Below are 26,377 nucleotides of genomic sequence, written 5' to 3'. Positions count from 1 at the left end.
CCCATATCTGTTTGTCCATTCGGACAGGGCAGAGCTGCGGACTCGTCCCCAGTTCTCTCCCTAAGGTGGTGTCAGTGTTTCACCTGAACCAGCTTATTGTGGTGCCTTGCACCTACTAGGGACTTGGAGGACTCCAAGTTGCTAGATGTTGTCAGGGCCCTGAAAATATGTTCCAGGACGGCTGGAGTCAGGAAAACTGACTTGCTGTTATCCTGTATGCACCCAACAAACTGGGTGCTCTTGCTTCTAAGCAGACTATTGCTAGTTGGCTGTGTAATACAATTCAGCTTGCACATTCTGTGGCAGGCCTGCCACAGCCAAAATATGTAAATGCCCATTCCACAAGGAAGGTGGGCTCATCTTGGGCGGCTGCCCGAGGGGTCTCGGCTTTACAACTTTGCCGAGCGGTTATTTAGTCAGGGGCAAACACGTTTGTAAAATCCTACAAATTTGATACCCTGGCTAAGGAGGACCTGGAGTTCTCTCATTCGGTGCTGCAGAGTCATCCGCACTCTCCCGCCCGTTTGGGAGCTTTGGTATTATCCCCATGGTCCTTTCAGGAACCCCAGCATCCACTAGGACGATAGAGAAAATAAGAATTTACTTACCGATAATTCTATTTCTCGGAGTCCGTAGTGGATGCTGGGCGCCCATCCCAAGTGCGGATTGTCTGCAATACTTGTACATAGTTACAAAAATCGGGTTATTATTGTTGTGAGCCATCTTTTCAGAGGCTCCGCTGTTATCATACTGTTAACTGGGTTCAGATCACAGGTTGTACAGTGTGATTGGTGTGGCTGGTATGAGTCTTACCCGGGATTCAAAATCCTTCCTTATTGTGTACGCTCGTCCGGGCACAGTACCTAACTGAGGCTTGGAGGAGGGTCATGGGGGGAGGAGCCAGTACACACCACCTGATCGTAAAGCTTTACTTTTTGTGCCCTGTCTCCTGCGGAGCCGCTATTCCCCATGGTCCTTTCAGGAACCCCAGCATCCACTACGGACTCCGAGAAATAGAATTATCGGTAAGTAAATTCTTATTTTTTAAGTTCAACAGTCTGTTATGGAAAGAGTGGAGTCCTTTTTTATACTACACCTTGCTAGTATTTTGATTTAATAGGAAACTGGAACGTGAATGTGAAGCAAGCTGCAGTCTGGCCACGTTGTATGCTGTGTAGCTACAGCTGTAGTTATCGGATTCCACTTCCCCCTGTTTATAGCAAAACTGAGTTTGCTGAACTGCCCTGTAAGCAAGATGTGGGGCTGCAGGATACACCCCTCCCAATATAAATAACAGTTATGTGTCTACAGCCCAGGGACTGCTGCTGCTAACCTGCTCCTGCTCTGTGAGTTGTATAGCATTTACTACATTTGGGATCGAACAGGTAATTAACGACTTGTTTTTGTGCTAATTATTGTTTCTTGGCAAGAACTCCCAGTCCAGTATTCTCCATATTACTGAGCTGACGAGAGAGCGCTAACCTCGCACCCGGTTATACGTGTAATAGGCTGAGGCTACTCGCACTGTCATAAATAAATAAAAAATAAATAAAAAACACGTATGAAAGAAAGAAGCCAAACCCTGAGCACTGCAGCGATGACACAGGATTCGGAACTGTGCAGACCGCGAAACGCTGAACCGGCTGTATGCAGCAGACTCTCTGCCACTGCACTGCCTACCCCTTTCTGGGGAACGCGCACTACAAGCTCCAGAGTAGCAGACCTTGCTGCTGGGAGCCGTTCCGTTCCGGCGTTCCGGGTTTTACCCAATTCCCGAAATTCGCTGTCAGGATACCTTTGCATGGAGGATAGTGACACTTTCACTGCTGGTTTGCAGCATTTAACAGTATGCCAGAAGACAGGACAGCATGTTTTTTTGTGATACTATTTATTGTTGAACTTGTAGTTGTACACGAATGGATAACCGCGGTTAGTGCGTTTTGTTTATGGGTTAGCTTGCTGGGGAAGTTAGTAACATTTTTTTCTTTTAGTATTTTTATCTTTTTTTACTTTTTGAACCACAGCAGGTAGAATGCTATAGATTCCCTTTAGAAGGAGGGTATAATCAGATCCAATGAATAGCATGGTACTGTACATACAGTACAGCTGGTACCTGATGCATCATATGCAAAGTCCCTTACCAGTGTATTTATCAACATTGAGAATTTAACAATATTTTCCATTTATACCATGTTTATAAGTTATGTAGGTAATGTTACTCATTTACACTTTGGGCATGCATGTACTCATATACAGGTCACATGGTGCGACCTGTGTGTCATAAAACGTATCTGACCTAAGGTGCATACACACGGAGAGATTTTGACTATGAGAGATTTTGACTAACTTTTCCCTTGAAATGGCAGTAGGAGATTTTGACTAACTTTACCAGAGATTTTGTATAACTATGCAAGAGATTTTGGCTATGGGAGATTTTGGCTATGGGAGATTTTGACTATCTCATTTAAATAAGGGGATGAGTGTCATATATAGGACGATTTTACAGGGTGGCTGGTATTTAAATAGCTAAAAGTAAAAAAAAAAATTTTTGCGTGGGGTCCCCCCTCCTATGTAAAACCAGCCTCGGGCTCTTTGAGCCAGTCCTGGTTGTTAAAATACAGAGGAAAAAATGAGTAGGGTTCCCCTATATTTAGACAACCAGCACCGGGCTCTGCGTCCGGTCCTGGTTTAAAAAATACGGGGGACAAAAGACATAGGGGTCCCCCGTATTTGTAAAACCAGCACCGGGCTCCACTAGCCAGGGAGATAATGCCACAGCCGGGGGACACATTTATATTGGGCCGTGCCATTACCCCCCCAACTAGTCACCCCTGGCCGGGGTACACTGGAGGAGTGAGGACCCCTTAAATCAAGGGGTCCCCCCCCTCCAGCCACCCAAGGGCCAGGGGTGAAGCCCGAGGCTGTCCCCCCCCATCCGTGGGCGGTGGATGGGAGGCTGATAGCCTTTCAATAGTAATATTGTTCTTTACAGGTGGCCTACAGGTCCCAGCAAGCCTGCCCCAGCATGCTGGCACTTGGAGAACCACAAGTGCCAGCATGCCTGGACATAAAGGGCCCGCTGGCACCTGTAAAGAAAATATTGAAAAAAAAACCAGACACATTCTTTAAAAAATCCTTTATTAAACTGGGTCTTCACCTGGGGGCGGCGGCCTTTAAGCTCTTGCATGGCCGCCGCCTTCCCAGGGCTTCCGGCGTCTTCACCTGGGGGGGCGCCACCTCCCCAGGGCTTCTGGGGTCTTGCTCCGGCGTCTTCACCTGGTGGGCGGCGGCTGCTAAGCTCTTTTGCATAGCCGCCGCCCATCCAGGACTTTCACGGCGTCTTCAGTCTTCAGGAGCTCTTCTCCGCTCCTCCTCCGCCGTCGGACTGAAAGCCGCTGCCTCGCGCTGACTTATATAAGTCAGCGGGAGGGGGCGGGGCGATGACGCGGCGAGCCGTGATTGGCTCGCGGCGGCCATCTTGAATTTCAAAAATGACGCTGAGGCGCCATTTTTGAAACTGGTACCGCTCCGCTGCCAAACTCTGCAAGATAAAGGTAAATTTCCCCCGCCCGCACCGCCGCCGCCCGCACCACCGCCTCAACCCGCCGCCGCCCACACCGCCACCGCAACCCGCCGCCGCCCACACTGCCACCCGCCGCCGCCCGCACCGCCGCCACCACCCGCCGCCCGCACCACCGCCAACATCGCTATCGCTGGGAAAAATCGCTGGCCTCTAGCGATTTTAACTAACTTTCCCAGCGACATAGCCAAAATTGACTTGCCTGCACTGACTATTTTTCCCAGCGATAGCGACCTGGCGGGGACGCGCATCGCTATCGCTGCCTGTGTACACACGGAGCGATCTGCACTAACTTTCTGAGCGATTTTGACTATATAGTCAAAATCGCTCAGTTATATCGCTCCGTGTGTATGCACCTTAATTCTAGCTTTAATACTTTTTATTTTTTTAATTGTAAAGAACTAAATAAAACTAATTGTTTGAACAGTCAGCACATTCTGCAGATTCTTACCATGCTGATGTGCCAGGTGTGACCTAGAGCTGAAAAGCACCTAGCAGGGAAGTGGTTCAACTGTTTTTGGACTTGAACATCAACTAGACCTTTGTTTAATCTTTATACTACATTTTGATACCGTTCCAAATGGATAACAGTACTATTTTAACGCGTTACTTCTGAAGGAACTGTATTATCTGTCTAATGGGCCCTACCCACTGGACGATAATACTGACAGATATGAACGATATTGTTCATTAATGAACGAGATACCGTTCATATCTTTCAGTGAGGAGGCACCAGCGATGAACGATGCGCGGCCCCACGCTCGTTCATCGCTGGTGCCCCGTCGCTTGTGCATGCAGACCAATATGGACGATCTTGTCCATATTTGCCTGCACTGCTATGGAGCTGGGTGACGGGGGGAGTGAAGAAACTTCACTCCTCTCCGTCACTGCCCCCCCCTTCCCGCTGCCGGGTCGGCCGTATCCGCTGTCGGGCAGCTCGGTGGCGGATCGCAAAGTGTGTAGGGCCCATGACAGATGACAGTGTGACTTGGTATCAGAGTTCTGCTGTTTCCCAAAGATACTGCATCACCGGTTACACAAGCATGTTATTATTATTTTATAATAAGAATAATAAGAATAAATAAAAAGAGCATCATAATAAAATTAAAATACCAACAAAAACTTTCTACTTAAATTCCAAATATCTATGACATTATACTATATATAATATAGTATATAGTTTATAGTTTATATGGCTCACCTCCAACAGCGTAACCTTTTACCCCTTTCGCACCACACAAATAACCTGGTATCGACCCAGCATATTGCCTAGTCGATGCGGATTGGTGTGTAGGGGGAAAGGGCCGTGTTCTAATTCCCGGGTCGTCTGACCCAGAAATTCAACCCGGGTTATAAGCAGTGTTATTCCCGGGTTGAATACCGGGTCAGTCGCAGCGTAAACGGGTTCCCGTGTCGATGGGACCTGGGACCCGTTTACTATATAGGGAGAGGCGGTGCAGACATGAGCTCATCTCCCAGCACCACCCCCACTGCCGGCTCTGCCCCCCGCCACTATAGCTACCGACCCAGCAATTTGCCGGGTCGGGAAACCGCCTGTGGAGGTCCAATGCCGTATCCTACCCGGGAAGGACCCGTTTCCAATTCCTGGGTGGGATCTGGCATTGGCGATGTGAAAGGGGCTATTGTAGTGCGCCCAACATGGCTGCCTCACATAGTACATTTGTACATGGGATGAAAAATACATGGTTTTGTTGGGACCCTACTCTGAGGATGCTGTAATCACCCCATTTTGTGTCATCTCTTTTAGGGGTAGACTATTCCACCCAGAGTAATCCTATGCAGTGCGCCCAAGATGGCTGCCTCACCTGGTACCTGTAAGGGTGGAATGCCTACATCAATCCTGTGTTACTCTTACTCTGCGCTGTAGATTTTTTTTTTTATGTCTGTGTGGCTTCTCTAATGCTCTATTAATTAATTATTCTGTATTACGGGCCTAATTCAGACCTGATCATAGCAGCAAATTTGTTAGCAGTTGGGCAAAACCATGTGCACTGCAGGGGGGCAGATATAACATGTGCAGAGAGAGTTAGATTTGGGTGGGGTGTGTTCAATCTGCAATCTAAATTGCAGTGTATAAATAAAGCAGCCAGTATTTACCCTGCACAGAAACAATATAACCCACCCAAATCTAACTCTCTGCACATGTTATATCTGCCCCCCCTGCACTGCACATGGTTTTGCCCATCTGCTAACAAATTTGCTGCTACGATCAGGTCTAAATTAGGCACCATGTGCATTTTTTTTATGTCTGTAAAGCGCCTTGAGTCCTGTTGGTGAAAGAGCGCTATATAAATACAGTTGTTATTATAATATAATATCAGTGTAATGTGTGTTATATAGTGCAGTCTGTAAACTTGTAACAAGTAAGATGTTGTACATTACGTAGATTATTGTGCATTACGCATGCACACAGTGTACGTTTCCAGGGCCAGACGGAGGCTGCAGGAGAGGGATCATAAAATCCCTCTCAAGCAAGAATGTCTCCATAGGCATAAAGTGGTATATTCCATCTGACAATTGTGTAAATCAGCTGGGACATGGGGACACACAGTAGAGGACAGTCCATAGTTCCCGTAAATTATAATGGGGACTGCGACCTGCAGCGTGAATGAGCCTTTTGCAGGAGATTACTGTGAAATCTCCAGCATTAGGTTATTATTACATAGTACGAGTACAAACTGTTTCTGCATAATTTTATGAAAACTAGGCTTTATAAAATAGGCCCCTGTGTCTATGTCTCCATTACTGTAGCATCATTACTGTATGCAGCCCTGAAATATTCAGAAAACGCCCTACAGTGCAGACTGTGCGTGTCCAATAGATCTCTTGTGTTTACTCACCAATGCAGCCCATGAAGCCTTTCCTTAGATTACAAAGACCTGTGTTTATGTCTGAATAAGATCACTTTACATCGCACAGTCTGAGTGAAACAGAAAGGACTATTCAAGTAATGAATAGCTCTCCTTTGCTGTGTGTGTGTGTGTGTGTGTGTGTGTGTGTGTGTGTGTGTGTGTGTGTGTGTGTGTGTGTGTGTGTGTGTGTGTGTGTGTGTGTGTGTGTGGTCACTGTAGCACTGGGACACTAATGACTAACATTTTTTGGTACAGTTTTTTTCTCTGACGTCCTAGTGGATGCTGGGAACTCCGTAAGGACCATGGGGAATAGCGGCTCCGCAGGAGACTGGGCACAACTAAAGAAAGCTTTAGGACTACCTGGTGTGCACTGGCTCCTCCCTCTATGACCCTCCTCCAGACCTCCATTGGAATTTTGTGCCTAGCTGAGCTGGATGCACACTAGGGGCTCTCCTGAGCTCCTAGAAAGGAAAGTATATTTTAGGTTTTTTATTTTCAGTGAGATCTGCTGGCAACAGACTCACTGCTACGAGGGACTTAGGGGAGAGAAGCGGACCTACCTGCTTGCAGCTAGCTTGGGCTTCTTAGGCTACTGGACACCATTAGCTCCAGAGGGATCGAACACAGGCCCAGCCTCGGTCGTCCGGTCCCGGAGCCGCACCGCCGTCCCCCTTGCAGAGCCAGAAGCAAGAAGAACGTCCAGGAAATCGGCGGCAGAAGACTCCGGTCTTCATTAAGGTAGCGCACAGCACTGCAGCTGTGCGCTATTGCTCCCTGTGCACACCACATACTCCGGTCACTGATGGGTGCAGGGCGCTGGGGGGGGGCGCCCTGGGCAGCAATTAGAGTACCTTAAGAGTGGCAAATCACACATAATATAGCCTAATAAGCTATATATGTGTAAAATACCCCTGCCACATTATGATTATAAGAGCGGGAGAAGTCCGCCGAAAAAGGGGCGGGGCTATCTCCCTCAGCACACTGGCGCCATTTTCTCTTCACAGTGCAGCTGGAAGACAGCTCCCCAGGCTCTCCCCTGTAGTTTTCAGGCTCAAAGGGTTAAAAAGAGAGGGGGGGCACTAAATTTAGGCGCAAATCTGTGTATTATAGCAGCTATAAGGGAAAAATCACTGTGGGTAGTGTGAATCCCTGCATTATATAGCGCTCTGGTGTGTGCTGGCATACTCTCTCTCTCTCTCTCTCTGTCTCCCCAAAGGACTTTGTGGGGTCCTGTCCTCAGTCAGAGCATTCCCTGTGTGTGTGCAGTGTCGGTACGGCTGTGTCGACATGTTTGATGAGGAGGCTTATGTGGAGGCGGAGCAGATGCCGATAAATGTGATGTCACCCCCTGCGGGGTCGACACCTGAGTGTATGGACATGTGGAAGGAATTACGTGACAGTGTCAACTCCTTACAAGGTTTGACGACATAGCAGATGTGGGACAGCCGGCTTCTCAGCCCGTGTCTGCCCAGGCGTCTCAAAAGCCATCAGGGGCCCTAAAACGCCCCCTACCTCAGATGGCAGACACAGATGTCGACACGGATACTGACTCCAGTGTCGACGACGATGAGACTACTGTACATTCCAATAGAGCCACCCGTTACATGATTACGGCAATAAAAAATGTGTTGCACATTTCTGATATTACCCCAGGTACCACAAAAAAGGGTATTCTGTTTGGGGAGAAAAAAAGCTTCCAGTGGTTTTTCCCCCATCTGATGAACTAACTGTGTGAAGAAGCGTGAGTTTCCCCCAATAAGAAACTGGTAATTTCTAAAAGGTTACTAATGGCGTACCCTTTCCCGCCAGAGGATAGGTCACGTTGGGAGACATCCCCTAGGGTGGATAAAGCGCTTACACGTCTGTCAAAGACGGTGGCTCTACCGTCTCAGCCTGCAGATAGAATGCAGGAGGCTATCCTGAAGTCTGTATATACACACTCAGGCATTATACTGAGACCAGCTATTGCTTCAGCATGAATGTGCAGTGCTGCAGCTGCGTGGTCAGATTCTCTGTACTTTAGACAGGGACACTATATTGCTAACCATAGAGCATATTAAAGACGCAGTCTTATACATGAGAGATGCACAGAGGGATAATTGCCGACTGGCATCTAAAATAAACGCAATGTCCATTTCTGCCAGGAACTTGGCAGTGGACAGGTGATGCTGATTCTAAAAGGCACATGGAAGTTTTGCCTTACAAGGGTGAGGAGTTGTTTGGGGATGGTCTCTCGGACCTCGTTTCCACAGCGACAGCTGGGAAGTCAGCATTTTTACCCCATGTTCCCTCACAGCCAAAGAAAACACTGTATTATCAGGTACAGTCCTTTCGGCCCCAGAAAGGCAAGCGGGTTAGAGGCGCGTCCTTTCTGCCCAGAGGCAGAGGTAGAGGGAAAAAGCTACAACATACAGCCAGTTCCCAGGAACAAAAGTCCTCCCCCGCTTCCTCTAAGTCCACCGCATGACGCTGGGGCTCCACAGGCGGAGCCAGGTACGGTGGGGGCCCGTCTCAAAAACTTCAGCGACCAGTGGGCTCGCTCACGGGTGGATCCCTGGATTCTACAAGTAGTATCTCAGGGGTACAAGCTGGAATTCGAGACGTCTCCCCCTCGCCGTTTCCTCAAAGCTGCCTTGCCGACAGCTCCCCCGGACAGGGAGGCAGTGCTGGAGGCGATTCACAAGCTGTATTCTCAGCACGTGATAATCAAGGTACCCCTCCTTCAACAAGGACGGGGTTACTATTCCACAATGTTTGTGGTGCCGAAACCGGACGGTTCGGTGAGACCTATTTTAAATTTAAAATCCTTGAACACTTATATAAGAAGGTTCAAGTTCAAGATGGAATCGCTCAAGGCGGTGATTGCAAGCCTGGACGAGGGGGATTACATGGTATCACTGGACATCAAGGATGCTTACCTGCATGTCCCCATTTACCCTCCTCACCAGGAGTACCTCAGATTTGTGGTACAGGATTGTCATTACCAATTCCAGACGTTGCCGTTTGGTCTGTCCACGGCACCGCGGGTATTTACCAAGGTAATGGCCGAAATGATGATACTCCTTCGGAGAAAGGGAGTTTTAATTATCCCGTACTTGGACAATCTCCTTATAAAGGCGAGGTCCAGGGAACAGTTGTTGATCGGTGTAGCACTAGCTCGGGAAGTGCTACAACAGCACGGCTGGATCCTGAATATTCCAAAGTCGCAGCTGGTTCCTACAACGCGTCTACTGTTCCTGGGGATGGTTCTGGACACAGAACAGAAAAAAAAGTGTTTCTCCCGGAGGAGAAGGCCAAGGAGTTGTCATCTCTAGTCAGAGACCTCCTAAAACCAAAACAGGTGTCGGTGCACCACTGCACGCGAATCCTGGGAAAGATGGTGGCTTCTTACGAAGCAATTCCATTCGGAAGGTTCCATGCAAGGATCTTTCAGTGGGATCTGTTGGACAAGTGGTCCGGATCGCATCTTCAGATGCATCGGCTGATAACCCTGTCTCCAAGGACCAGGGTGTCGCTGTTGTGGTGGCTGCAGAGTGCTCATCTTCTAGAGGGCCGCAGATTCGGCATACAGGACTGGATCCTGGTGACCACGGATGCCAGCCTTCGAGGTTGGGGGGCAGTCACACAGGGAAGAAACTTCCAAGGACTATGGACAAGTCAGGAGACTTCCCTACACATAAATATTCTGGAACTAAGGGCCATTTACAATGCCCTAAGTCAGGCAAGACCCCTGCTTCAACGCCAGCCGGTGCTGATCCAGTCAGACAACATCACGGCGGTCGCCCATGTAAACCGTCAGGGCGGCACAAGAAGCAGGATGGCGATGGCAGAAGCCACAAGGATTCTCCGATGGGCGGAAAACCATGTGTTAGCACTGTCAGCAGTGTTCATTCCCGGAGTGGACAACTGGGAAGCAGACTTTCTCAGCAGACACGACCTCCACCCGGGAGAGTGGTGACTTCATCCAGAAGTCTTCCAAATGGTTGTACACCGGTGGGAAAGGCCACAGGTGGACATGATGGCGTCCCGCCTCAACAAAAAGCTAAAATGTTATTGGCCAGGTCAAGGGACCCTCAGGCGATAGCTGTGGACGCCCTGGTAACACCTTGGGTGTACCAGTCGGTGTATGTGTTCCTTCCTCTGCCTCTCATACCCAAGGTACTGAGAATAATAAGAAGGAGAGGAGTAAGAACTATACTCGTGGTTCCGGATTGGCCAAGAAGATCTTAGTACCCAGAACTTCAAGAAATGATCTCAGAGGACCCATGGTCTCTGCCGCTCAGATAGGACCTGCTGTAGCAGGGGCCCTGTCTGTTCCAAGACTTACCGCGGCTGCGTTTGACGGCATGGCGGTTGAACGCCGGATCCTGAAGGAAAAGGGCATTCCAGAGGAAGTTATCCCTACGCTAATTAGAGCTAGGAAAGAAGTGACCGCAAACCATTATCACCGCATATGGCGGAAATATGTTACGTGGTGTGAGGCCAGGAAGGCCCCAACGGAGGAATTTCAGCTAGGTCGATTTCTGCACTTCCTACAGTCAAGGGTGACTATGGGCCTAAAATTGGGTTCCATTAAGGTCAAGATTTCGGCTCTATCGATTTTCTTCCAAAAAGAACTGGCTTCACTACCTGAAGTTCAGACATTTGTTAAGGGAGTGCTGCATATTCAGCCCCCTTTTGTGCTCCCAGTGGCACCTTGGGATCTCAACGTGGTGTTGGATTTCCTAAAGTCGCATTGGTGAACCACTTAAAACCGTGGAACTAAAATATCTCACGTGGAAAGTGGTCATGCTGTTGGCCTTGGCTTCGGCCAGGCGTGTGTCAGAATTGGCGGCTTTGTCTTGTAAAAGCCCTTATCTGATTTTCCATATGGATAGGGCGGAATTGAGGACTCGTCCCCAATTTCTCCCAAAGGTGGTTTCAGCGTTTCATTTGAACCAGCCTATTGTGGTGCCTGCGGCTACTCGTGACTTGGAGGACTCCAAGTTGCTGGACGTAGTCCGGGCCCTAAAAATCTATGTTTCCAGGACAGCTGGAGTCAGAAAGACTGACTCGCTATTTATCCTGCATGCGCCCAACAAGTTGGGTGCGCCTGCTTCAAAGCAGACTATTGCTCGCTGGATCTGTAGCACGATTCAACTTGCACATTCTGCGGCTGGACTGCCGCATCCTAAATCTGTAAAGGCCCATTCCACGAGGAAGATGGGCTCTTCTTGGGCGGCTGCCCGAGGGGTCTCGGCTTTACAACTTTGCCGAGCAGCTACCTAGTCGGGATCAAACACGTTTGCGAAGTCCTACAAGTTTGATACCCTGGCTGAGGAGGACCTAGAGTTCGCTCATTCGGTGATGCAGAGTCATCCACACTCTCCCGCCCGTTTGGGAGCTTTGGTATAATCCCCATGGTCCTTACGGAGTTCCCAGCATCCACTAGGACGTCAGAGAAAATAAGATTTTACTCACCGGTAAATCTATTTCTCGTAGTCCGTAGTGGATGCTGGGCGCCCGTCCCAAGTGCGGATTGTCTGCAATACTTGTATATAGTTCTTGTTTAACTAAAGGGTTATTGTTGAGCCATCTGTTGAGAGGCTCAGTTATATTTCATACTGTTAACTGGGTATAGTTATCACGAGTTATACGGTGTGATTGGTGTGGCTGGTATGAGTCTTACCCGGGATTCAAAATCTTTCCTTATTGTGTCAGCTCTTCCAAGCACAGTATCCTAACTGAGGTCTGGAGGAGGGTCATAGAGGGAGGAGCCAGTGCACACCAGGTAGTCCTAAAGCTTTCTTTAGTTGTGCCCAGTCTCCTGCGGAGCCGCTATTCCCCATGGTCCTTACGGAGTTCCCAGCATCCACTACGGACTACGAGAAATAGATTTACCGGTGAGTAAAATCTTATTATTTTGCTGTGTAAGGTGGTGCACATTCAAAATGTAATAGGGACTATGTATGAGATCCCATGGGATCCCGGCAGTCAAAATACTGACGCTGGAATACCGACACTAAGAATGCCAGCGCCGGGATCCCGACATTGATCACTATCCTGGTGCCGGGATCCCGAATGATGATTACACAGGATGCCGGAGAGGTAAGCCCCCAGCCTGTAACATGGCAGTTAGGAGCTGATTGGCTGGTGCTTGATCTCTGTCCACTTTATCTCCCTCCAAGGTGGATAGTATATCACCTTGTAAAAGCAAAGTTAAATCTCGATTTTGCACACTATAATGCAGATATTATAGAATCTGTCACACCACACGCACACACTCCATACTTGCCTACTCTCCCGGAACGTCTGGGAGGCTCCCGAAAATCGTGCTGCGCTCCTGGCCCCCCCTGGGAAGTTGCCAAGACTCCTGGATCCACCGCCGCCTATTCAAACACTTACAGAGTAAAGTGGGCGGGCCGGGTGGCAGATGGTGCGATTTGCGCTGAATTGTGTAATCAAAGCCACGCCCCCCGCTGTACAATGCCGGTAATCTCGGCATTGCATAGCGGGGGGGACGTGGCTATTATGATGTGCCTTGAAGGCAAACCACCATCCACAGCCCTTTCTTATATGGGCCCCTAGGCAAGATAAGTAGACCCCTAGGCCTCAAGTCCTGCTTATTGTCTCATTGTTGCCCATACACCACTGATGTGCAGTGTTTGGCCTAATAATTAGATAACTGTTTTCTTTTGTGATGTGAAGTCTATCTATCTAACACTTCTGTTATACTAGTCGCAGATTTATTTTCATCAATGTTCGTGCTATTTTTCCTTAAACAACATTTACTGATTTGCTTTCACAATAGGTTTTAAGATTAGATTGTGTGGTCCCCTGTGCTTGCCAACATTCTTTGGTTTCTCTTGCTGCTGATTAGGCAAAAAGGGAAGTTGGCTTCCAGTCTAGAATTTACAAAGCTTGCTTTGTATCAAGTCAAGGAGAAAACTTTCCTAGGCATTCTAGGAAGGAATGTACACGTTAGATTTGTGGTTAGTTTGTCACTAGAGCTATCATAATGATGGACAAATTTGCTTTTCCCCCTAAATTTTAATTTTGTACCCTGCAAGCACATAACAGAACTTCATTTTTGTAGTAATATAATATATATAATATAATATCTAACTGCACAACTCATAATTGCTGAAGATATTATAGCCTTGCCCAGTCAGGCACTAATATTTTTTTTTACTGTTATATATTTGATGTAATGTAAGAGTGATCGGAATATGGTGCTACAGATTAAGACTGTGAATACCATCTTTAGGAGAGCACTGATTTTTACTCACTCAACCCATACCTGCTATTCAAGCAGATAGGATAGGGCTTGAAATCGTATAGCTTAATCCAGGGGTGGAGAACCTCAGGCGCGCGGGCCGTATAAGGCCCGCAGAACCACTTGATCTGGCCCAGCCAGGCTCACCTAACCGTGGAGATGCTGGCCGCCCGCTGAGATTTTGTTACTAGTGGGCACCCGGCTTCTTCTCCTCAGTAGCAGCCGGATGTAGGAGCTCACTCCTGAGATCCGGCTTCTGGCAGTGTGCGTGTATGGCTGTGCGGTGCTATGGGAGAGATGTCATGACGTCTCTCCCAAAGTTCTGAGGAGCAGGCGGCCAAGCGGAGGGCAACGGTCTGGAAGCAGGAGCGGGGCTGGTGAGTATTGTGGGTTTTTTTTTCCTTTTAATGTGTGTGTGTGTGTGTGTGTGTGTGTGTGTGTGTGTGTGTGTGTGTGTGTGTGTGTGTGTGTAAGTGGCGCTACTAGAGGGCATATCTAATGGGGCATATTTAATGGGGCATAACAACTGACTGGGGGCATATCTAATGGGGCATAACAAGTGACTGGGGGCATATGTACTGGGGACATATCTACTGGGGTATACCTACTGACTTGGGGCATATCTACTGGGGGCAGGCTGATTTTTAAGTTGATCATTTTTGTATGGTCTCCGAAGCATTTTATAAATATCCAAATGGCCCTTGGTAGAAAAACGGTTCCCCACCCCTGGCTTAATCGAATGACTGCAGGTCCTGCTACAACTGTCACATAAACATCTACAAACAGAGCAGCAAGTTACAGCATCTCACCCACACTTTCAACAAGTTCTTTTGTAGTCTCTCACTTTGCAGGGAAGCAAATACAGGTTATGGTAATGATCTCTGAGGGACCACCACTAATAAATAACAAGGGAGTGGTGACTAAATAAGAATTTACTCACCGGTAATTCTATTTCTCGTAGTCCGTAGTGGATGCTGGGAACTCCGTAGGGACCATGGGGAATAGACGGGCTCCGCAGGAGACTGGGCACTCTTAAGAAAGAATTAGGACTACTGGTGTGCACTGGCTCCTCCCTCTATGCCCCTTCTCCAGACCTCAGTTAGGGAAACTGTGCCCGGAAGAGCTGACACAACAAGGAAAGGATTTGGAATCCCGGGTAAGACTCATACCAGCCACACCAATCACACCGTACAACTCGTGATAACTATACCCAGTTAACAGTATGAATAACAACTGAGCCTCACTGAACAGATGGCTCAGAACAATAACCCTTTAGTTAGGCAATAACTATATACAAGTATTGCAGACAATCCGCACTTGGGATGGGCGCCCAGCATCCACTACGAGAAATAGAATTACCGGTGAGTAAATTCTTATTTTCTCTGACGTCCTAGTGGATGCTGGAAACTCCGTAAGGACCATGGGGATTATACCAAAGCTCCCAAACGGGTGGGAGAGTGCGGATGACTCTGCAGCACCGAATGAGCAAACTCAAGGTCCTCCTCAGCCAGGGTATCAAACTTGTAGAATTTTGCAAACGTGTTTGATCCCGACCAGGTAGCAGCTCGGCAAAGTTGTAAAGCCGAGACCCCTCGGGCAGCCGCCCAAGAAGAGCCCACCTTCCTCGTGGAATGGGCCTTCACAGATTTAGGATGCGGTAGTCCAGCCGCAGAATGTGCAAGTTGAATCGTGGAGCAGATCCAGCGAGCAATAGTCTGCTTAGAAGCAGGAGCACCCAGCTTGTTGGGTGCATGCAGGATAAACAGCGAGTCAGTCTTTCTGACTCTAGCCGTCCTGGAAACATAGATTTTCAGGGCCCGGACTACATCCAGCAACTTGGAGGCCTCCAAGTCTCCAGTAGCCGCAGGCACCACAATAGGTTGGTTCAAATGAAACGCTGATACCACCTTAGGGAGGAATTGGGGACGCGTCCTCAATTCTGCTCTGTCCATATGGAAGATCAGATAGGGGCTTTTACAGGACAAAGCCGCCAATTCTGACATCCGCCTAGCCGAAGCCAAGGCCAAAAGCATGACCACTTTCCACGTGAGATATTTTAATTCCACGGTCTGAAGTGGCTCAAACCAATGTGATTTTAGGAAATCCAACACAACGTTGAGATCCCAAGGTGCCACCGGGGGCACAAAAGGGGGCTGAATGTGCAGCACTCCCTTAACAAACGTCTGAACTTCAGGCAGTGAAGCCAGTTCTTTTTGAAAGAAAATAGACCGGGCCGAAATCTGGACTTTAATGGAACCCAATTTTAGGCCCATAGTCACTCCTGACTGTAGGAAGTGCAGAAAACGACCCAGCTGAAATTCTTCTGTGGGGGCCTTCATAGCCTCACACCAAGCAACATATTTTCACCATATGCGGTGATAATGCTTTGCTGTCACATCTTTCCTAGCTTTTATCAGCGTAGGAATGACTTCAACCGGAATGCCCTTTTCCATCAGGATCCGGCGTTCAACCGCCATGCCGTCAAACGCAGCCGCGGTAAATCTTGGAACAGACAGGGCCCCTGCTGTAGCAGGTCCTGTCTGAGAGGCAGAGGCCAAGGGTCCTCTGAGATCATTTCTTGCAGTTCCGGGTACCAAGTCCGTCTTGGCCAATCCGGAACGATGAGTATAGTTCTTACTCCTTTCTTTCTTATTATCCTCAGCACCTTTGGTATGAGAGGAAGAGGAGGGAACACATAAACCGACTGGTACACCCACGGTGTCACTAGATCGTCCACAGCTATTGCCTGAGGGTCCCTTGACCTGGCGCAATATCTTTAGCTTTTTGTTTAGGCGGGACGCCATCATGTCCACCTGTGGCCTTTCCCAACGGTTTACAATCATTTGGAAGACTTCTGGATGAAGTCCCCACTCTCCCGGGTGGAGGTCGTGCCTGCTGAGGAAGTCTGCTTCCCAGTTGTCGACTCCCAGAATAAACACTGCTGACAGTGCTATCACGTGATTTTCCGCCCATCGGAGAATCCTTGTGGCTTCTGCCATCGCCATCCTGCTTCTTGTGCCGCCCTGTCGGTTTACATGGGCAACCGCCGTGATGTTGTCTGACTGAATCGGCACCGGCTGGTTTTGAAGCAGGGGTCTTGCCTGACTTAGGGCATTGTAAATGGCCCTTAGTTCCAGAATATTTATGTGTAGGGAAGCCTCCTGACTCGACCATTGTCCTTGGAAGTTTCTTCCCTGAGTGACTGCCCCCCAACCTCGGAGGCTTGCATCCGTGGTCACCAGGACCCAGTCCTGTATGCCGAAACTGCGGCCCTCTAGAAGATGAGCACTCTGCAGCCACCACAGCAGAGACACCCTGGCCCTCGGGGACAGGGTGATCAGCCGATGCATCTGAAGATGCGATCCGGACCACTTGTCTAACAGATCCCACTGAAAGACCCTTGCATGGAATCTGCCGAATGGAATTGCCTCGTAAGAAGCTACCATCTTTCCCAGGACTCGCGTGCAGTGATGCACCGACACCTGTTTTGGTTTCAGGAGGTCTCTGACCAGAGATGACAACTCCTTGGCCTTCTCCTCAGGGAGAAACACCTTCTTCTGTTCTGTGTCCAGAATCATACCCAGGAACAGCAGACGCGTCGTAGGAACCAGCTGCGACTTTGGAATATTCAGGATCCAGCCGTGCTATTGTAGCACTTCCTGAGACAGTGCTACTCCGACCAACAACTGCTCCCTGGACCTCGCCTTTATAAGGAGATCGTCCAAGTATGGGATAATTATAACTCCCTTCTTTCGAAGGAGTATCATCATTTCAGCCATTACTTTGGTAAATACCCTCGGTGCCGTGGACAGACCAAACGGCAACGTCTGGAATTGGTAATGGCAGACTTGTACCACAAAACGGAGGTACACCTGGTGAGGTGGGTAAATGGGGACATGCAGGTAAGCATCCTTGATGTCCAGTGATACCATGTAATCCCCTTCTTCCAGGCTTGCAATAACCGCCCTGAGCGATTCCATTTTGAACTTGAACCTCCTTATATAAGTGTTCAAGGATTTCAAATTTAGAATGGGTCTCACCGAACCGTCTGGTTTCGGTACCACAAACATTGTGGAATAGTAACCCCGTCCCTGTTGAAGGAGGGGAACTTTTATTATCACCTGCTGGAGGTACAGCTTGTGAATTGCCGCCTGCACTACCTCCCTGTCCGGGGGAGTGGCTGGCAAGGCTAATTTGAGGTAACGGCGAGGGGGAGACGTCTCGAATTCCAGCTTGTATCCCTGAGATACCACTTGTAGAACCCAGGGATCCACCTGTGAGCGAACCCACCGGTCGCTGAAGTTCCGGAGACGGGCCCCCACCGCACCTGGCTCCACCAGTGGAGCCCCAGCGTCATGCGGTGGATTTAGTGGAAGCAGGGGAGGATTTTTGTTCTTGGGAACTGGCTGTATGGCGCAGCTTTTTCCCTCTACCCCTGCCTCTGGGCAGAAAGGACGCGCCTTTAAACCGCTTGCCTTTCTGGGGCCGAAAGGACTGTACCTGATAATACGGTGCTTTCTTAGACTGTGAGGGAACCTGAGGTAAAAATGTCGACTTCCCAGCTGTTGCTATGGAAACGAGGTCCAAGAGACCATCCCCAAACAATTCCTCACCCTTGTAAGGCAAAACCTCCATGTGCCTTTTAGAATCCGCATCACCTGTCCACTGCCGAGTCCATAATACTCTCCTGGCAGAGATGGACATTGCATTAATTCTAGATGCCAGCCGGCAAATATCCCTCTGTGCATCTCTCATAGATAAGACTACGTCTTTAATATGCTCTATGGTTAGCAATATAGTGTCCCTGTCAAGGGAATCAATGTTATCAGACAGGGAATCAGACCACGCTACTGCAGCACTGCACATCCATGCTGAAGCAATAGCAGGTCTCAGTATAGTACCTGAGTGTGTATATACAGACTTCAGGATAGCCTCCTGCTTTCTATCCGCAGGCTCCTTTAAGGCGGCTGTATCCTGAGACGGCAGTGCCACCTTTTTTGACAGACGTGCGAGCGCTTTATCCACTCTCTGGGATGTCTCCCAGCGTAACCTGTTCTCTGGCGGGAAAGGGTACGCCATCAGTAACTTTTTAGAAATCACTAGTTTCTTATCGGGGAAGCCCACGCTTCTTCACACACTTCATTCAACTCATCTGATGGGGGAAAAACCACTGGTTGCTTTTTCTCCCCAAACAGAATACCCTTTTTAGTGGTACCTGGGTTAATGTCAGAAATGTGCAACACATTTTTTATTGCCGTAATCATGCAACGGATGCCCCTTGTGGATTGTGTATATGTCTCATCCTCGTCGACACTGGAGTCAGACTCCGTGTCGACATCTGTGTCTGCCATCTGAGGTAGCTGGCGTTTTTGAGCCCTTGATGGCCTTTGAGACGCCTGGGCAGGCACTGGCTGAGAAGCCGGCTGTCACGTCATCCAGCCTTTTATGTAAGGAGTTGACACTGTCGGTTAATACCTTCCACATATCCATCCACTCTGGTGTCGACCCCGCAGGGGGTGACATCACATTTATCGGCACCTGCTCCGCCTCCACATAAGCCTCATCAAACATGTCGACACAGCCGTACCGACACACCGCACACACACACAGGGAATGCTCTGACTGAGGACAGGACCCCACAAAGTCCTTTGGGGAGACAGAGAGAGAGTATGCCAGCACACACCACAACGCTATATAAACAGGGATTTACACTACACAAAGTGATTTTCCCTATAGCAGCTATAATACACAGTTTTGCGCCTAAATTTAGTGCCCCCCTCTCTTTTTTACCCTTTTGAGCCTGGAAACTGCAGGGGAGAGCCTGGGGAGCGTCCTTCCAGCGGAGCTGTGAAGAGAAAATGGCGCCAGTGTGCTGAGGGAGATAGCCCCGCCCCTTTTTTGGCGGGCTTCTCCCGCTCTTTATATTAATATTATGGCAGGGGATTTTTACACATATATAGTTTATTAGACTATATTATGTGTTTTTTGCCATTTTAAGGTAATCTAATTGCAGCCCAGGGTGCCCCCCCCCCCCAGCGCCCTGCACCCATCAGTGACCGGAGTATGTGGTGTGCATGGGGAGCAATGGCGCACAGCTGCAGTGCTGTGCGCTACCTTAATGAAGACCGGAGTCTTCAGCCGCCGATTTCCAGGACGTTCTTCTTGCTTCTGGCTCTGCAAGGGGGACGGCGGCGCGGCTCCGGGACCGGACGACCGAGGCTGGGCCTGTGTTCGATCCCTCTGGAGCTAATGGTGTCCAGTAGCCTAGAAGCCCAAGCTAGCTGCAAGCAGGTAGGTTCGCTTCTCTCCCCTAAGTCCCTCGTAGCAGTGAGTCTGTTGCCAGCAGATCTCACTGAAAATAAAAAACCTAATAAATACTTTCTTTTCTAGGAGCTCAGGAGAGCCCCTAGTGTGCAACCAGCTCGAGCCAGGCACAGATTCTAACGGAGGTCTGGAGGAGGGGCATAGAGGGAGGAGCCAGTGCACACCAGTAGTCCTAATTCTTTCTTAGAGTGCCCAGTCTCCTGCGGAGCCCGTCTATTCCCCATGGTCCTTACGGAGTTCCCAGCATCCACTAGGACGTCAGAGAAACCAAGTTATATTACCAAGCTAATGTCTTTGAATTGCATCTCTAGTTGATAGAGTGTAAAGCTGACTGCTTTCTGGTAAGAGGACAAGCACACATAAAAGTGGCCTCTAAAACCACAGGCCAGAAGGCCGGTTCTTGAAAGCTACAGAGCAGCAGTTCCCAACCTTTTTTTTTTTTTTTTTTTTTTTTTTTATCTCCCGTACCCCTTGATTAGGCCTTTCATTTACGAGTACCAGAACAAGTAGGCTGAGCGCTCGGTGAATGGTGGTGTAAACGATTGTCAGCAGCAGCTGGAAAAGGGGAAAGCCAATCCCTAGGAAATACAATATGAACAACAAAAACCAGGTTGCGCTTGACAATCGAAAAAATATGAAAATTTATTGTAATAAAAGTATTTACAACAATTCTCCCGGGAGTATAATAAAAACAATTCAATATGACATAATAATCTGCTCAAATAGAATACCCCTGAGCTTTGGTAATTAATTAATTAGAAGGTGCTTTCTATGCAAAGAGTGCCTAATGCTGTTTAATGCGGACTACCAATGATTAGAAAGGAATCGGTAACATTAATAGTGAACTAAACAGTGAACTGCAGGTCTGTATACAGAAAAATAAAAATGAACTCACTTAATCCGTGGAAACAAAGTCCCAAAAAAAGGTCTTACATCTATAGCCGCACGTGACAGTTCCAATGATCTTTAAATGATGTGGAATCTTGAATAAGTAAATAAACAGTGTCCGAGTGATATAGAATGAGACTGTGCAAATACACAATTACCCACTGTGATGATGACAGCAGAGAAAGCCCGGAGTGATGTCTTCTCGGTCAGCCGCTATGCTTCTCCATGGGGACGGGAGAGCAGGGTCCACACTAAGCCGCCGGGCCAAGATGGAATGCAGCCCTAAACGCTGGCGGCTGATGCTGGTAATTCCCGGACGGCTAAGCTGTTACCTGTGCGGCCCGATGTCAGCGGGCTCTCACCAATAGCGGCACGACGGGACTCCCACGGGCAGCTCAGAAGGAGCCTCTCTGTTGTTCACCTGTGCAAAGGTGAGATGATGATGGAGTCACAGGGTGTCTGCAGTGTTTGTAAACTGCAGTCAAACACACTGGTAGTGATGCTGTGGTAACGGAAATTTCACACAGAGCTCCAGGTGGGCTTTGCTAAGGAGCACAGCTGCCGTAATGAGATGACTCCAATAGCCGGTGTCTAGCTGTGGGCTGAATTATGAGCAGCCTCCGTGGCCGTGCTTGTGCTGCAGCTTATCCTTAGTGATAGAATAGTCTCAGGGGTATACAGGAATAGGAATAGGAGAGTAACCTGTATCCTTAACGCGTTTCAACGCCAGCAGGGCATCTTTTTCCAAAAGGCAGGTATAACAGGAAATAGAAGTATCAGATACTTATAGCTGATATGCAGGTGATGCTAATTATAGATAATTGAGTCCAAGCCATTGCTATAGTTCAAAGCATTCAGTCTGGATAATTGCATACTACATTTAAAAAGGGAACTTTTTCTTACATATCAAATATATAAATAAAACCTTCTGCAGACCATATATATGCACACACAGACCAAAAACATGTGTACATAAATAAATACATATACAGATGTGTGCATATACCAAATTTTCTACATTTAGTATTAATATTATAACTACTTTCTCCCCTTTATATCTCAAAATAATCCTATAACAATATCCAAACAGATGAATATAAATATAAAAAGCATGAGACTGGGAATATGAGGTTTCAAACTGACCACTAGATATGGTCACTAATACCCCTTTCACATCGCACAAATAACCCGGTACCGACACGGCATATTGCCGTGTCGAACCGGGTCAGTGTGCGATGTGAAAGCACACTGGCCGATTTAGCGGGTCGCCTGACCCGGTAAATCAACCCGGTAAAAAAGAAGGGTTTTACCCGGGTTGATTACCGGGTCAGGTGCGGTGTGAATGGGAGCCGTGTCGATGCGACACGGTTCCCATTCACAAGATAGGGAGAGGCGGCGCTGGAGATGAGCTCATCTCCCGACGCCGCCTCGACCCCCGCCCCTGCTGCTGCTGCGCGCTCCGTTGTTATGGCAACCGACCCGGTATATTGCCGGGTCGGAAAGCCAGCAGCGGAGTGCAAATGCCGGATCCCACCCGGTAAGTACACGTTTGTCTTACCGGGTAGGATCCGGCATTTGCAGTCTGAATGCAGCATAAGTCTATCTTCATAAAGAAATGCTTACTTGGGGATGTACTAAATTATTAACCCCTTCAGATCTACTATTATAATCCCTAAATGCTATTGAAAGATATATAAAATATATGAAAGAAATACTAAAATACTGTCCCTACAACAGAAAAAGAAGGGAGGACATATAAATACAAATAGGGAAACACCGAAACTGGAACCACCCTCCAGGGAGGTTGGAGAGTCTACTAACAATGACAATGGCAACAAGCGATACTGGCACATATAGCAACAAACCACTAAGGGTAAAAACAGCTCTGGGGTGCATTTGCATGAAGCATCCCCTTTGCTGAATTTAATCCTTGCGGTCCCTGATTTTAAATGAACTCCAAATCTATCGTTTCATTAAGACCCTGAGGATTGAGTGTCTGTAATCTAAGAATCCAAGCCGCCTCTTGTCTGCACAAGACTCTATAGCGGTCACCACCGCCTCTGCTGGTGACTGGGACATGTTCCAGTCCAACCAGCTGCAGCCCCGCTGGATCCCCCCCATGTGAATCTAAAAAATGCCGTGGAACACTGTGATTGGTACATTTATTAAGAATATTCCTTCTGTGTTCCATAAATCTCATTTTGAGGGGTCGTATTGTCCTACCTACATAGTACAGTTTGCACGGACATACCAGTAAATAAATCACATATTGTGTGCTGCAATTAATAAATGACTCAATAGAATATATTTTCCCAGATGAAGTTGCACATACATTTTTGGATTTATTCATGACAAATGTACATGTAGTGCATCTAGCATGGTTGCACCTGAAGAACCCCAAAACTTCAGTTACAATCAATGTCCTTTGTGTATATTTAGAGACCCGTTTCTTGGAACTCCCTCCAAAAAAACTGGGGGCCAAAATATTTTTCAAATTCTTTGCCTTTTTAAAAACTATCGAAGGGGTTTCAGCAAGATGTTCCTTAAGAATTGGGTCAGTAAATAATAATCTATAATTTGTCTTAATAATAGTTCTAATTTTATTCGCAGCTATATTAAACTTGGATTTAAATACTAGACCATAATCTGTGTTTATAGAATTATCTTGATCCTTTAGATCTTCCTTGGTATTTAGTTTCTTTCTACCACTATTATGACTATAACTGACATTTTTGATTGAATTACTCTGTGTGATTTGTGGATTCTCCAAGATATCATAAACATAAGCATGGCTCTGTACCTCTGACTCTGTAGAAGGTTTGTTCTTTTCAGGGAAGAGGGTATCTATTCTATTTAACTTTGAAGCATATTCCAAAGCTTCATCAAGTACTGTTTGTGGATATTCACAATTTTTGAAAGTTTCTACTAAGGGGTATTTGCAATTAGCGGCGAATCGCGGCAATTTTTCGCCCGTTTTTTAATTCGACACAATTTGACCGTCAAATTCCGGCAAGTGGGTGCCGAAATTTACCATATTCAATAAAAAACGGATTCGACAGTCCCGCTGTCGAAAAACGGCCGATTTGACGGATTTTGATCCGATTTTTTAAAAACGGGAAAAATCCTGAAAAAAATTTGCGTGGGGTCCCCCCTCCAAAGCATAACCAGCCTCGGGCTCTTCGAGCCGGTCCTGGTTCTAAAAATCCGGGGGGGGAAATGACAGGGGATCCCCCTGTATTTTTAAAACCAGCACCGGGCTCTGCGCCTGGTGCTGGTGCAAAAAATACGGGGGACAAAAAGAGTAGGGGTCCCCCGTATTTTTTACACCAGCATCGGGCTCTACTAGCTGGACAGATAATGCCACTTTTATACAGCGCCCTGCGGCCGTGGCATTAAATATCCAACTAGTCACCCCTGGCCGGGGTACCCTGGGGGAGTGGGGACCCCTTCAATCAATGGGTCCCCCCCCCAGCCACCCAAGGGCCAGGGGTGAAGCCCGAGGCTGTCCCCCCCATCCAAGGGCTGCGGATGGGGGGCTGATAGCCTTGAGAAAATTGAAAGAATATTGTTTTTTCCAGTAGTACTACAAGTCCCAGCAAGCCTCCCCCGCAAGCTGGTACTTGGAGAACCACAAGTACCAGCATGCGGGAGAAAAACGGGCCCGCTGGTACCTGTAGTTCTACTGGGGAAAAAAATACACAAATAAAAACAGGAGACACACACCGTGAAAGTAAAACTTTATTTCATACATGCCGACACATACATACTTACCTATGTTGACCCGCCGACTGCCACGCCCCCCTCGTCACTGAAGAATCCGGGGTACCTGTGAAAAAAATTATACTCCCCTCAATCCAGTGTCCGGATCTTTTAAAATAATCCTCGTACTTGGCAAAAAAAAAAAACGAACACCCGAGCCAAACGGACTGAAAGGGGTCCCATGTTTACACATGGGACCCCTTTCCCCGAATGCAGAGACCCCCCCGTGACTGCTGTCACAGAAAGGTCTCTTCAGCCAATCAGCGAGCGCAACGTCCTGGCACTCTGCTGATTGGCTGTATGCGCGTCTGAGCTGTCAGACAGCGCATCGCAAAGCCTCTCCATTATATTCAATGGTGGGAACTTTGCATCAGCGGTGAGGTCACCCGCGGTCAGCGGCTGACCGCGGGTAACCCCACCGCTACCCGCAAAGTTCCCACCATTGAAACTAATGAAGGGAGCTGTGCGATGCGCTGTCTGACAGCAGACGAAGTAGCGCCACGAAGTAGCGCTTCCTGATTGGCTGAAGGGGCCTTCTGTGACAGCAGTCACGTGGGGTCCCGGCATTCGTGGAAAGGGGTCCCATGTGTAAACATGGGACCCCTGTCAGTCCGTTTGGTCCGGGTGTTCGTTTTGTTGTTTTGCCAAGTACGAGGAATTATAATCTGGACACTGGATTGAGGTGAGTATAATTTTATTCACAGGTACACGTGGATTCTACTTGGACAAGTGGACAGAGGTCGGCGTGTGAACATAGGTAAGTATGTGTGTGTCGACATGTGTGTAATAAAGTTTTACTATCACGGTGTGCGTGTCCTGTTTTTATTTGGGTATTTTTTTTCCAGTAGAACTACAGGTACCAGCGGGCCCGTTTTTCTCCCGCATGCTGGTACTTGTGGTTCTCCAAGTACCAGCTTGCGGGGGAGGCTTGCTGGGACTTGTAGTACTACTGGAAAAAAACAATATTCTTTCAAATTTCTCAAGGCTATCAGCCCCCTATCCGCAGCCCTTGGATGGGGGGGACAGCCTCGGGCTTCACCCCTGGCCCTTGGGTGGCTGGGGGGGGGACCCCTTGATTGAAGGGGTCCCCACTCCCCCAGGGTACCCCGGCCAGGGGTGACTAGTTGGATATTTAATGCCACGGCCGCAGGGCACTGTATAAAAGTGACCCCCGGCTGTGGCATTATCTGTCCAGCTAGTGGAGCCCGATGCTGGTGTAAAAAATACGGGGGACCGCTACGCTTTTTGTCCCCCGTATTTTTTGCACCAGCACCAGGCGCAGAGCCCGGTGCTGGTTTTAAAAATACGGGGGATCCCCTGTCATTTTTCCCCCCGGATTTTTAGAACCAGGACCGGCTCGAAGAGCCCGAGGCTGGTTATGCTTTGGAGGGGGGACCCCACGCCATTTTTTTTCGGGATTTTACCATTCCATTTAAAAAATATATATATATTTTTTTAAAAATATATAAATAATACTTGTGCCTCCAAAATAGACAAACCAATTACCTAATCCCTTCTAATATAAATAGATATGCTATTACCAATAAAAAAAAACACCAAAAAAAACAAGTTTTAAATTTTTTTTATTAGATTCCCCCACCAAAGTGTGGCGGATTGAAAATGACGAATTTACTGTCTAAAAGCACTGTTGTCGAATTTCCAAACTTCAATTGAATATACTTTTGGTGAATTGCTGCA

At 48.1% G+C, this 26,377-nt stretch overlaps 1 protein-coding gene across 4 annotated transcripts in view; it reads left to right on the top strand.

Moving 5' to 3' along the window:
* LOC134909626 (glutathione S-transferase A4-like) overlaps nucleotides 1-26,377 on the top strand; it is a 165,176-nt gene that overhangs the window by 16,214 nt on the left and 122,585 nt on the right. The window contains exon 1 of one of the 4 annotated variants that reach the window (XM_063916691.1): nucleotides 1,185-1,346. The exons of 2 other annotated variants lie outside the window; for them this stretch is intronic. The gene's annotated coding sequence lies outside the window, so the exon portion shown is untranslated. Of the gene's footprint in view, nucleotides 1-1,184; nucleotides 1,386-26,377 lie in introns of those variants that run through there. One more of the 4 variants, XM_063916690.1, reaches the window with a different exon arrangement.

The sequence above is a fragment of the Pseudophryne corroboree genome, chromosome 4 (assembly GCF_028390025.1).
Source record: "Pseudophryne corroboree isolate aPseCor3 chromosome 4, aPseCor3.hap2, whole genome shotgun sequence".
NCBI classification, from domain to species: domain Eukaryota; kingdom Metazoa; phylum Chordata; class Amphibia; order Anura; family Myobatrachidae; genus Pseudophryne; species Pseudophryne corroboree.
Note: the sequence above shows the minus strand (reverse complement) of the source record. Positions and strands in the feature narration are given on the sequence as shown.